At 36.8% G+C, this 14,343-nt stretch overlaps 1 protein-coding gene across 1 annotated transcript in view; it reads right to left on the reverse strand.

The window, feature by feature from the left end:
* CSMD1 (CUB and Sushi multiple domains 1) overlaps positions 1-14,343 on the reverse strand; it is a 994,655-nt gene that overhangs the window by 680,283 nt on the left and 300,029 nt on the right. The window lies entirely within an intron of this gene.

Here is a 14,343-nt window from a genome sequence, read left to right on the forward strand (position 1 = left end):
TCTTTGTTAATGTTATGTTATTGGTGCACTTCTATGGCTGTGTCCCATACTTCTGCTTTGTATATGCAAGGAAAACACAATGCAAGCATACATTTCTATCTAGCTCAGTATTATTTTCTGTTTCCCAAATATAATGACTAATATATTAGTCACATTTTGAATTATGACTGTCTCATCATAAATGTTAAAATAGAAAGGTATAAGGTAACAGATGTTATAGGAACAGCATTTAATGAGATGTTGCAGTACTCTAACAGTACTCAATCTTTTATAGATTTTCAGTTTTCTTGTTTTAGTTAGTGACTGCACACCCAAAAAATGATTATAAAATAACTGTTCTGAGCTATGCATTTTCGTTTATTTAGCTGCAAATTTATATTCTGAAGAGGCAACATGTATCCATTTAAATATTCATTTTAACTAATAGCCTGGTGCAATTGTTTACAGCAAGAGTTTCCCTGTTAGTGCATTTTTTCCAATATCTTTGACAATAAAAAGAGCTAAGAAAAGAAATACAAATTAGGATTACATCAACTGTCATTTTTAATCACATCTAGCCCACATGTTAAGTATGTCTCAGCCTTAAATGCATTGAAAATGAGATGTGGTAAAAGATTTATAGAATTATATAGAGTTTCTGTGATTATACAAAGTCTATATATAAAAAAGCATTAAAATGACTTTATAAAGACTCTAGAAAGTATACAGAAATCTATATTTACAGATAATTATTACTTACTCATCAGGCCTCTCTTCTAGATATGAAGATGTCAAGATAAAGTCGGCTGAGATCATAGAAAAATAAGCTAAAAATAAAACTGCTCTAGGGAATGAAGGCTTCAGGTCTTACATATGATAATTAATAAAATATGAAAAAATGATGAAAAATGACTGCTTAGTGAGAAGGAGTTTATACATATTTAGGAGATCCACTTTTTTATGCACAATCAAAATCACAAAGTTTCAGGGGTATCGTGTAGAATTTACCAGAAAACAAACAAACAAAACCCTCACAAATCTGTCCCCACATCTAAATATTTTTCCAGGTCTTTTAGACTCTGAGGTTAGATTGAGTATTCCAATATATTAAATCACAGTAGGTTCTTGCTCTACTATTGTACTTCATTAACATATTTCAAAGTTTCTGTGGATGATCAGATTAATTGTGCATTTTATATATTAATGACTTAGAAGCCTGTTTTCTTGACCCATACATATTTCAACATGCCAGTCATGGCTTTGCACTACTATTTTCTGCAGTTGCGCTCACAGTGCCTCATCTCCAGTATCAACATCATCACTAATCACTTTCTTTAGAGCTCAAATTGAGGGCCGTTACCATTGTCTAGAGGGACCTGGAGCCATCAAGGACTTAAAGTTAATATAGCCAAATATAAACGTCTACAATTTAACTTCCACAGATCTATCGCTTTATCTAAAGGCACTGTGGCTTTTTTTTTTTTTAATCTAAAGGAAAGTAGCATTAAGAGACATTACCACCTTACAAGAACCTTCCAAGTGACTTGGTACTCCAAAAGAACTATAGTTCAGTATTTTGCCCTCTCTAGTAAAGAGAGTTAGCCTATGGACTGACATCCAATGCTTTAAAAGAAACCTTTTCCTCTAAGGAAATGGTAATGCAAGCTGAACTATCGGAATAAAAACTAATATATTTTTTTTCATAATACTTCAGATATTCAAACAACCACAGTATCAAAGAGAGGGGAATATTAAAATGTCTAGCTGGACAAAGGCTCAAACCACAGACAAAGCTGTGTATTAAAGCTAGATTCAAAGAAGCGTCTAAACGTTAGGGCATGAGTCAGCAGATGGTGCTGTTATACATGGTCCTACCTTTTACCTAAGCGTGAGCATAGCACATAATTGCCTGAAGACATCTTCTTTAGTATTTTTGTGGCAGATACCTGCTTTTTATTCTCTGCCTTGACCAGTGTCCATTCTTGTAAACATTTATTTTGAGTTTAAAAATGAAGAAAAAAAGTAACCTTCAAAGGGAAACCTTCCTACTTCATTAAATAGAAAATAGGACTTTTTTTCTACAGTCACCTAAACAGTTCTGGCAAGGTGCAATGCTGGAAAAAAAGGACATTGGAGCATGCCCTTAGGGGAGCGCAGCCGCCTTACCCGGCTACCTGCTCCCCAAGGACTGCGGATAGGGAGCACTAGGTCAGCACTGGAATGTGCACGAGGTCAGTGGCCGAGATGGGAGACCTCTATACTTTCCCTTGGCACTCATTCAGTTCTTTCACTTCATCTAAGGAGATGGAAATTTGCAGTAGACTTTTTTTTTTCCTGTTTAACCTAGTATTTTAAGTAAGTCACTAAGGCTTCATTGAAAATAGCTCTTTATAGCACTTGTCATCTGTCACAGGAAAATAGAACTCTGCAAGTCCTCCCCAGTTGGAACATGGAATGTCAGTGAGAAGATGACTTGAACAGTGGAGCCACCAATATAAACCCAAACACACACAACATTAAACAAGCTGAACAGGGCAAGAATGGGTTTCAACACAAAAAAAAAGCTCCAAACCAAAAATAAATCCCAAGGGAAACAAAACAAAATTAAATTTACAAATTGCTTAGATACTTGAGCCCCCTAACAGTTTTTTTTTTTTTTTTTTTTTTTTTTTTTTTTTTTTGCGGGGGGGAAGGGGAGAACAATCTGGGCCAAACAGCTAGTTTCAGAATTTACTGTGAGGTTACATTAACAAAAACTTGAAATTCCTAAGCCTACAAGGAATATATTTTCTGCCTTCTTCCCACTTATCTCCATCTCCCACACAGAGAAGAGTAACCAGAAACCAAAATGAAAATCAAATTGTCCTTAATACAGAACTGGCCTTGAAGAAGAAGATTTTGTCTTCATTTTAATTATAACTAAGTATTAAAAATAACCAAAACGAGAAATTAGGGACAACTAAAGTGACAAGATAATTTGAAAGTGTTATAGCATGATCAAAATGCTGCAAAAAATACTGCTGCTGTATCCTTTGAAAGGTGACTGTGGCAATTTGCAGCACACAGCAGTAAAGAAATATATCCGTTCTTGTTTCATTCCTAATTTTAGTAGGCATTTCAAACATGAACATTCTACAAATTCAGAAATTGTGAAACATGCAATAATAGAGAAAGTAAGTATTTTTAAACTTACAGTTACTATAGAGGATCTTAATAATAACATTGCTCAGTATGTGAGATAATATCTGTATGTATGTATGAGCTCTCACATTCAGCTTTCTTCTTTCACTTAAAAGCATTATTTTGATAAGTAAACCATTTTACATTCGGTTGTCGTCACATAAGTCAGGAAGGATGGCACGTGGGTAGGATCTGGGCAACCGTGAAAGCTTTGAGTACCAAAAAATAAAAACATTATGTTGGAAAGACTCTTTCTTTGCCAAGGTGAAAAGTGATCACATGTTCAGTGCTGAAATCTGTTCCATTTTGTTTTAGTGCATTAACATTGGCATTTGCTAAACTCCTACAGCAGAGCTGAAGTGACAGCATTGAAGAGAACTTCAGTATCCTACACACAACAGCTGTCCAATCACCCACCACTATTTCCAACATGTAGTTCCTTGAAGCTTTATTAAAATTGACATTTTTAAATAAAAACCTGAAGATGAAAGTTTTAAGACTCAGACAAATGAGGCAATTGCTAAGTAAAAATAAATAAACAAAAATATACAGATTACAGAATCACAGAATGGTTAAGGTTGGAAGGGACCTCTAGAGATCATCTAGTCCAACCCTCCTGCTCCAGCAGGGACACCAAGAGCACGTGGCACAGGGTGGCATCCAGGCGGGTTTTGAAGATCTCCAGAGAAGGAGACTCCACAACCTCTCTGGGCAGCCTGTCCCAGGGCTCTGTCACCCTCACAGTAAAGTTCTTTCTCATAGGGAGATGGAATTTCCTGTGTTTCAGTTTGTAACCATTCCCCCTTCTCCTATCACTGGCCACCATCAAGAAGAGTTTGGCCCTCTCCTCTTTATATTCTCCCATCAGATGGGAGATTGATAAGATGCCCTCTCAAGCTTCTCTTCTCCAGGCTAAGAAGGCCTAGCTCTCTCTCAGCCCTTCCCCTTAGGAGAGATGCTCCAGTCCCCTAATAATCTTTGTAGCCCTATGCTGGACTCTCTTCAGTGGCTCCATGTCCCTCTTGTGCTAGGGAAAGATTCTCTTCTATAACCATGATGTAATAAGAAGAAAGAAAGGATGGGACACAAAAATCTTCATTCTTAGCTTAGGAGCTTACTTTGCACTTACAAAGCATGGGACTGAATTTTGATGTCCAGTCATCTAACAAACTTATGGAGGGCACTTGGCCAAATTTTCTTCTTCTGTTCCAGGGCGCTCCACATGCAGGGTACACCAAATCAGCTGTACCTTTTAAAGGATAAGCAAAACTTCACACTTTTAACAGCAGAAAACTCTATTTCCTCACAAGCTTCTGCTTCCAAAAACATTTTTTCATCTCAAAACAGAAGTGGGAGGGGAGGCTGCCCCACTTTGCTTTGCAGTCTCATGACTTCTCCTCAGCCTCCAAAATGAAAGAATATCAAAGATTTAAAAAGCACAGAAACACTCCTTCTATGGGAGAGCTAAAGATGAAGAAAATTGAATTCTTAAATAAACAATGTTTGAAATAAGAGTGATTTCCATAGATACGAAGCATTTATTTCTACTAAAGTTAATTTCAGTTGAAATAATGACTCTTTGTAAAAATAAGACATGATCTAACTCTTAGATTAAAAAGCTCAATTCTTAGACAGCCTAGTCATTCAGTCGTTAAAGTCAATGGAGGATACAGACACATCTACACTGAGGTGATTCATCTCATATTAACACAGGTGTCTAATGTTAATTGCCTTCTGAAAACAGTTAATAATTATAGTAATTTATGGCTAGCTTAGCACCTGGACATCAATAATTTAGAGAGCCAGTCAAATGAGCTCCACATCAGGGGCATGTGGCATGCTGAACAGCAAAAACTTGGTCCCCTCAGCGAGAAGCTCTCTGGATGGTTCTACTGAAAGTTTTGGCTAAATTAGACAGCTGTGGGAAATGAAGCTACCTCTGGGAAGCTCATAGTGATCCACACCATGTTTTGTTACCACATATCATATCCCCATATTACAGTGTGGCCATTCACAGTAACGAGTCATAAGCTTTGCACTGAATTTGCAAGGTCTTTAGACTGATATTTGCCAGGCTTGCTCTGTCTGAGTTTCTCTTAGCCTGTAAAACTTTGGTTAACTTTGTTTAGCTGTGACAGCAATTTCTCCAACTGGCCAGGTACCTATTGTTGATTTGTTTTATTTCTGTTTATTTTTGCATGGTACAACCACAGTTTTATGTAAACAGCTGTAACAAGCAACTATTCTATGTTGAAGGAGATATGACTGACACAACGATGTAGTGTCAAGGAATACAGGCCTGGCCTGTATTCTCACTGCAAAGACTGTGCGAAGTGGAAATACAGGATGCAGCACAGAGGAATATAAGTAGGGACTAATAAAAGATGCAGAGCTGGAGACCCTATACCACACACCTACAACAAAACTCATTAATGATCACTTAAAGAAAAGAAAACCTGAAGCTAGAAAAAAATGGTTTTAGGAGTAACAAAGAGAATAAAGTAGTAACTAGCATACATAAGAGGTACAACATATAGTAAATTGGGAGCTGCACACCAGTCAAAAAAAAAAAAAAAAGATTTAAAGACATGTTAGCAAACAAAAAGTGACCTCAACTGAATTCTAAAGGATGAGTAGGAAACAAGAAAAACAATCGTTTTATTCTTTCCAGTGGAGGACCCCAGGTGCTTCCAACTTACCATAAAAAACCTCCCTCAGACGCATGCACACACCGACCACAGAGCCCAGAAAAGGAGTGGAAGTGAACACCCCATAATACCAGGAAAACTCATAGGAACTTTAAGTGCTGTGTACTTTAACTACATTGTTTTTCCCCCTCCTCACCCCTGTCACAGGCCTGAATTAATAATGATTAAATTCTTAAGATTTCAAATCCTATTAATAATAAATTCTTGGCTTAAAATATAAGGTGTGCTTCCTCATAAACAAGATTGAGTGTAACAGCTTCTGATCCAAGACTGCTGTTTCAATATTCATATGAGTTTAGGCTTACACTGCATTGACACCACAACATGCCTTGTTAAATTAACGTACAGAAGACAGTCTAATAAGGTCAAGGGCAATGTCTCTTATGGCACATCTCAGGTCAATCTAATGAGCCAGCTTCAGAAGACCTCAAGGCAAAATTTCTTGGAAGTATATCATGCATGAACAGTGAAACAACTTACTAGCAAAAGTCCTTCATTATAACAAAGACGAAAGATTTCAAAGTATCCTAAATGGGAGTTAAAAGGTGTTCCCCTTCCAAAAAATAAACAAAACCAGAAAAAAAGTACTCAAGGACTCAAAGTGGTTTTGCCAAAAGAACACAAGCAAATGTGAAGATTCTCAAAGTACAGAGGAAAACATTATCTAAAAAGTCTTTAACAATTTAATATCCAAGAGAAATAAAGAGATAGTATGAAAAGACTTACTACAAGGATTAGCATACTTTTATTCAATCTGCTTGTCTGTGCTTGTCTTGCACTTCACAAATTTTGTAAAAAAACACAAGTGCTAAGTATAACAACCGTTAGGAAGGGAAATGTAGTCCCCAATGTTTAGTGGTGGTCCATTTCTACATTTCAAACCACAGACTCTTTTCTATTCCAGTATTAATCAAGCATTTTTTAAAAGGTGAAACAGCCAATGGATTTAACAATTACTAAACAAATTTAAGTATATACTAACATCTTGTCAAAGTCTGACAAGAAACCTGTGCACCAGACCAGGCCTTCAATGTTTTCTAATAACAATGCTATGAAGGCTTTCGATGTTACCTTTGTCTTAATGCAGATCACAGTAGGGAAAAATATCTCAAGAATTTGTGTAAGCTTGAAGACAACGGGAAAAAAAATAAGACTAATGATCAGGCTGAAATGAAGTATGCAAGTTACTAATAGCTTTCAGTGATATGTATACATGATTAAATTAATGGGATTATTTGGCTGAACAAAAACTGTTTAAACAGATTATGTATAAAATGATCCAGTACTCCTGTATTGAAAACTTCAAGACAGGAATTGCTGCAATTCCTGAATTGGAAAAAAAAAAAAAAATCTAACACACAAAAGTTGTGATGAATATTAACAAATTAGCTAAGGTGTAACACATTATGCATACTACAGTCAATCTTCCCTTAATTCTTCATTGCTGAATGAGAACAATGTCTTATTAAAAATGCAGACATGCTTGTTCTCATGAGTATATTTGGTTGCATAATTCTAGATATATGCCTTATTATTCCAGTTACAGGGGAAAAAAAAAAAAAGAGGTTTGCAGATGTTGCCCTGCATATGGGAAAGATGTGGCTAACAAAGTAATTCAAAAAAGTACTGTTATTAATTGTCTGAAATTATATAAGATAAGATGAAAACCAAGCTATGTGATTGTATTTACATTTATGTCACTCTATATAGTCACAAGTTATGTGACTGTATTTATGCAAAATCTCCATCTACTCAGAGCAAATTATGCTACCTTTAGTCAGTCAGTATAACTGCTACTAGCTACAATAATGTAGCAAAGCCAAAATTGCCTTTAATAACCTGCTAACCTAAGTGTTTTATCCTTGCAATGAAGGTTGTCCACCCTGCAATGTTCTCAATGTTCAATGTTTATAGGAATAAGAATCAATAGGCAATGCTTCCAGATCACACAGCATGTTTTGTTAGAGGGAAAAATATAATAAAAAATAAATAAACAAACAAAAAAACCAACTTGCTTGATTTATTAGCATATAAATGAATTAGTTTAAAATTTTGGGTCGGGACAAAGGAGGACACAAAGACTGCTCAACCAAAATCTTAGCTCTATCAGTATCATAATCTTATGAAAATGAAAAAAATGTTCTCCCAAGTACCAGTTTGTCAAGGAAACAGAACAAGTCAGTTCTGTTCAGTCACGTTGCAAGACTTGTTGCAGAAAAGCAGTCCGAGAAAAGATGCATTCCACACATTCGTTCCTTATGTGGAAGGACTGAAAAAATCCAACACAGCTACAGAACTGCGGGAGTTTGACCTTGTTCGTTTCATTGCAAATAGTTGCTGCGTTAAGAAAAGTCTACTTTCAGCTTGGAAGATTACATGTAACCAAAGGGAATAAGAACCCAAGTAGAGGGATTAAAGCATTTTGGAAAGCAATAAAGTTGTCCTCTCTCCATTCAATGTTTTTATTTCTTTCACTTTTTTTTTTTTCTTTCCTCTTTCTTTTAAGCAGACTACAATACACGTTGATTTTCAAGATTTGCTGATCATATAGTAAAACTTAATTCCTATTTCAGATTAGGTAATGACTGCAATAAAAGGACTGACATTTTTAGAGTATTTTTCACATTTTAAGTTAATATTCATCATACCAACACATGACACATTGATTGCAGATGGAAGATAATGTGAAACTGAATATTAGCATTAGCACTACTGGGATGGCAATCACTTTGCAACTAGAGACTGGATTGTACAGAACTACTGGACAATAAAGAAATGAAACAAATGTTTCAAGTTATTTAGGACATAAAGAAGAGAAACAATCCCATTACAACTGGACTTTCCCCTTTTGATTTTCCTACCAGAGGCACACATAGCAGTGCATACACTTTTTCTCCCCATGGAGAAGATCACTGTGTTCCAAGCTGTTCTCCTACTGGGTTTGCAATCTTAAAGAGGAGCACAAATCAAGGGCTTTATGGAGGGAGACTTATCATTACACTGATACCATAATTACTTTTTATAAACCACTTTTTTTTTTTTGATTTGTGCACCAAGGATGATGAGTACCGTATTTCTTACAGGATCAGTTCTAAGAATAATTCAATAACATAGGCTACCTTTTAAAAGTTAAGTCATAGCCATTCAAAGGCTACTTTGTATTAACAACTGAATTATCCTGAGAACTGGAAAGTAGGAGATGGTAGGTAGCTTTGAGTTATAGTGATGCAATGCACAAGGATCTTACACTATTTTAGGAAGATCCTACATTGCATTAATTATGTGAACTTATGGCAGCTATATAAGAAGAAAAAATTTGTATGTTTTAAATACAGTTGTAAGTTTGCTAAGGTGTATTGCTACAAAATAATGCTTACAGGAATAATTGCATTATTCCACTGTAGAATTAACATTAGATTTGTTTACACAACCAAGAAATGCTGAAAAGGCAATTTCTGCCTGCCACATTTAAAAGGCTGGAGGGCTGAAGAGACTAGGGCTGAAGTTTACATTGCACCTTTCTGATAATCATAGAAAAGGAATAGTTACAGACTAAGGATTAACACACTGAAGTCTTTTAAAAACTACATAACATAGAACAGGATGAAAATAGAATAAACAGCATAGCAGTCAAGGCCATCTTTAGACAGTCAATATACGGATTTTGGACCTCTTCACAGCCAGTGATGTTCAAGAGTCGCTGGCAAAGTTTCAGGATGTTGTAATAGTCTAAATAAAATAATATCTAACTTAACCCTAGTGACTAACTGACAATGTTTGAAGACAGCGAGTGTAATGAACAGCAGTCACAGGAGACTAACCATTTAATCACCCAAGAGCCACGGATAGCTAGAGTAATGCATATGAAATGCATAAATGTTGGTATTTCCATGCCAACTTAAAATTCTTCTTTCAATTCAAAATATTTGCTCAAGAATATTCAGTCAAGGAGTAACTGCTTTTACTACTGGGTCACAACTTGTGGAGAGTTCAGTGGCATTAACTAACCCAGGTAAACTACTAAGTGAGAAGCGGGCGGTGTGATCACATAGTGATCCAGTCAAAAGCAGAGTTGTCCTTTTAGAAAGTTGCAGTGCAGCTGTTCAGGAGCATGGTGAAAACAAACAAACCACACACTATAGCAGAAGCTGAGAGAACCATGAACGCCTGTTCAAGAGGTCTCCAGAGGTCTTGTCTTAACTGGGTTTATGTTGATTAGAAGGCCACCAGCTTGGAAGGTCATCTCAATATGCTCATGAAGTCAATACAAAAATTAAGAAAACATACCTTTGACTACCTTAGACTCATTGTTTTAACCATAGAAAAAAGGAAAAGAAAGAAAAAAAGAACCACACCGCACACACCAAATAACACTCAGCAATGGGAAAGTGGGATTCAAAAAAAAAAAAAAAAAAAAAAAAAGTCTTCAAAGACTTTACATTGTGGAAGTGTGCTCCTGATGCTGAAAGGAATTTAAAAAGAAGCTGCAGGAAAGATGCATAAGGCATAATGAGGTGACTGTCTGTATAAATGTTAATGCTGGGTGTGAGTAGAAACCTTTGAGAATTCAAAGGCAAAAAGCAAAAGGGAAGTATGCCCTGAGGGTGAGTAGGCAGTAGAGGGATGTGCAAAAGCTCTTTCTTTTGCAAAGAAATCCTGCTGGTGTAGGATGAAGGTAAAGAAGTGCTTGCATATATGAAGTTTAGTACTTCTGTCTCCATGTTTAAAGACTGTCTACCAATACTATATAATAAAATGTATTTGGAATAAAACAAGTATGAAAATAAAATAAAGCAAGGCTAACAATCTCTGGTTAATTTGAAGTTTCTAGGGTTTATTGGTTAGTGGCAGCCAACGTAGCAAACTGGAAAAGAAGAAAAAAAAAAAACTCTTATGATGATGAGTAATTTAAAGTTATATTTCTATTTTTACTGAACTTTGTGCACTTGACAAAATCAGATTCCCTGAACCAGTGCATAGCAGAAAACATGAGCTCAGTAAAAACAAAAATCCTAGCAATTTTATCATACATCACTGAAAATAAGTATCCATGTATACAATGCTTCAGATATTGCCATCATTTAAAATTGCTTTAAGTGTTGTCAGCTGTATGCAAGTGTTTGGGATCAATGTCCAACTTTCATAAGGAAAATATAATAATACAACATTACAGTTTTTTTTAATCTTTGTAGTCCTCAGAGCCCCTTTTAGAATGAGTTAATCCCCCAAAATGTGATTTGAATACATTTTAGAATAGATTTTAACAGGGGGTTAAACATACAATATTGTAATTATTCCCCTCCTTCCCCAATGCAATCCCTTGACATTGTTTAAAGATGGTATAATGTAAAGCACTGCCATTAGAAAAATTAGAGAAACAGAAATCATCCTCCAACCTGCAACCTAACAACAGCAATAATAAAGACAATTTATTCTGCTAAGTGATTTAACAAGTTAAAGATCGGTCCTATAAACTGAATGTATTACTTAAAAAAAAAAAAAAAAAAAAAAGGCACACAGAAACACACACGGATGTAATGTTTGAAACACCCCTAGATGAATATTATTGACCAAAAATAAGAGTTCAAACTTTCATCTATAACAAAAGTTGAGAGCTGATGTGACCACTGAGGAAGAATGAAGTATCTCCAGAGCTACAGTTAAAAATATTTAACATTATCAAATGGATATATAAACCTGGCTAAGTAATGATAAAGTAAAAAATATATGCAGCAGCCCAGAAAACAAGCAATTGTGCAACTATAGCAATATCTCGTTCACGTTGACAGATGCCTCCCACCAGTTCACTGCAGCAGAGTCGGATGAATATTTATGCAGTATATGGATGACAGTAGGCAAAACCAAATAGATGTGAATCATCTTCAAGCGCGGAGGAACATGACTACTTGGTTTCATCAACTTCATTGCTAAGGAATTTACACATTGCAAGGGCAACGAGATCCAATTACTTCATGGCAGTACAGGATGCGAAGTTATATGTCAGAAGTGAGGTCATATATGAAAGACTATAGATACCGAAATGCATCCACCAGAATCTCAGCCTTGGGAATGGATTGCTTGCTACTTTCCCTGGATCAGAGGTCCGTGTGTGTCGGATGCACAGCAGAACCAGCCACAGTTGTTCCCAGGGTGTAAAATAAAAGCAGCACGAGGGACAGAGGATGAGGGAAGTCTCCCAGGATCAACTCCTCCGGTGCAAGGAGTGGAAACTCAGTGCAGCCAGGGATCCAGCCCAGAACAAGTCTGTCGGGAGATACACCCCTGCTATCCTGCCCCCTCAACATGATCTCATTTAAAGTACTGAATTTCAATAGACCTAAGTTTCAAGGCTTTGCACTTTATCAATTGTATTATTTTTAATTGCATGAAATTGCCTCCTAATTCAGATGAACTTTTTTCCTATTCAGAGGAAAGACTGGCTTATTACAAGAATGAAAATTTAAAAAAATAAAATAAAGTTTTACAGCCTCCCAGATTATGTGAATTTTATGCAAATCATTTATTTCAATGCTCCTAATATTTGAGTTTTTCGGATATGCCTCATCCACCACCGCAAGACAATTCCAGATGATTCTTTTGCAGAGTGATGCTAAGCCTTTTTTCCTCCCCTGTTCCAAGACTGTGGCAGTACTTTTACCATTAAGTGTTGTGCACTTTTCTACCCTGTATAAATAATTTGTTATAGAACCCGTCCCTAGGTACTATTTAATAACTAGGTGTTTTGGGGTTTTTTTTGGGGTACACATCACTCTTGCTAGCTGATGTGCAATTGAAGACTGCTTCTAGTCAAGATGTGCAAAGCAGCATTTCCTCAAACTGCACGTTTTGACCCCATGGTGACCGAAAAGCTGGGACGGCAGCAGGTAGCACCCTGCTCCCCACACTTCTACCACAGCAGTAACTCACCTAGGGAAGGAGGGAACCAAAGAGTTGCCTACACACAGGGGCAACTAGTTACTAACTACTTTAATGAAAGTAAGCTAGCTGAAGGATAGGCAGCTGATGATTATAATGTGATTATAGCGATTATAAGGATTTGCAGTCAGCAGTAACAGTTGTTCTGTATTCCCTCCCCAGGGGAAGTGATCATCTGCTGATTCATGAAAATCACATACAGTATAAAAGCCAAAATGGGTCGTTATTGAAATAAAAAAGATAAAGAAATTGCTACCCTATGTGTTTGCAGTAACTCAGCTGGCCTTTAGAGCAATCACTAGTTTGACACAGAAATCACCCTGGATCTCTCAAAAACCCCAGAAGCCCTAAGTGCTATGAAGAAAACGTCCTGAAACATCAGTATCCCACTGTTTCATCAAATGCTTGGACGCTGTCGCTTCGGTGACATCCACCATTTCTTCCAGAGCTGGATGTCACATATTTTCAAGTCAATTTAAAGCTCACGGACACGCGAGTTTCAAAGCGAGGTCTCGAGCACTGGCTTTGGAAGGGGGCAGTGTTGTTTAACGAGCGCGCAGGGCTATCTGTCACGGTTAATTACAGTTCGTGGTGCCGGAGACCTACTCGAAAGTAGGCCAGCAGGAAGTGTCATGATAGTGCAGCCTGTGGCTCTGTGCATGCCTTCTTAAGTTGACAGTCAAGAGACGTCCTTTAGCTCTCCTCACTGTCTTTTTCCATATGAAAAAGGGACTGCTCATCTTCATAGAGAGGATGAAACACACCATTGTACACAACCACTGAAGGAGAAAGATACAGAAATGCAGAGTGCAGTTTCCCATGAAACCTACCCTAACACTTCCCTGATGTCCTGCATTCCTACTCAACTTCCCTAATATAGGTACGGGCTATTAAACACGACTTTGTTAGCCTTACCCCCCACTCCTTATTTCAATTAAATAAAATCCCCAAACCTGTTATTCTATCAGTAAGTTTTGTGGAAAGAGGAAAAGCAGAATGTCTCCCAGGCAAATACATACTGAGAGCTACCTCCATCAGAAGAGGTCAGAAAAAAAAAATTTGGAAGTAACAGTCCTCTGTCCCTCCTTGCACCTAGGTATTTCAGCGAACAATGGTATTCCCCCCACCTTCTTCTCTTTCCTCCTCCAAAGAGCTCCAAAAACACTAATCTCAAAATATTAACATAATCTGCAATAAAGATATGTATCAATATGGAGAAGAAGGTGCTGTCAAGAAGGACAGACTAAGTTTCAAGACACAATGAATAGTCCCAATTCCAGAATAACTTAGAGATCAAACAAACTTGAAGATGCAAGTCAGAGTAAACAACTACAATCAGATTACAGTACTTTCTGCATCAATCCATTATAGTAAAAAATGTTATTCATTCTCCTATGTAACTGGCCATACCAACTCTTCAAGAATATACTCTTCCATCAAAGGATTAAAACTATGAAATCATAGAAAGACTGGCTTTACATTTGAGAAACATCTGATACTGAGCTTTCTGCAGCTTCAACTGCCCTAGAGCCTTGCATTT

The sequence above is a fragment of the Tinamus guttatus genome, unplaced genomic scaffold (assembly GCF_059628265.1).
Source record: "Tinamus guttatus ecotype Peru unplaced genomic scaffold, ASM5962826v1 Tinamus_guttatus_pri_ptg000383l, whole genome shotgun sequence".
In the NCBI taxonomy this organism is placed as follows: Eukaryota; Metazoa; Chordata; class Aves; order Tinamiformes; family Tinamidae; genus Tinamus; species Tinamus guttatus.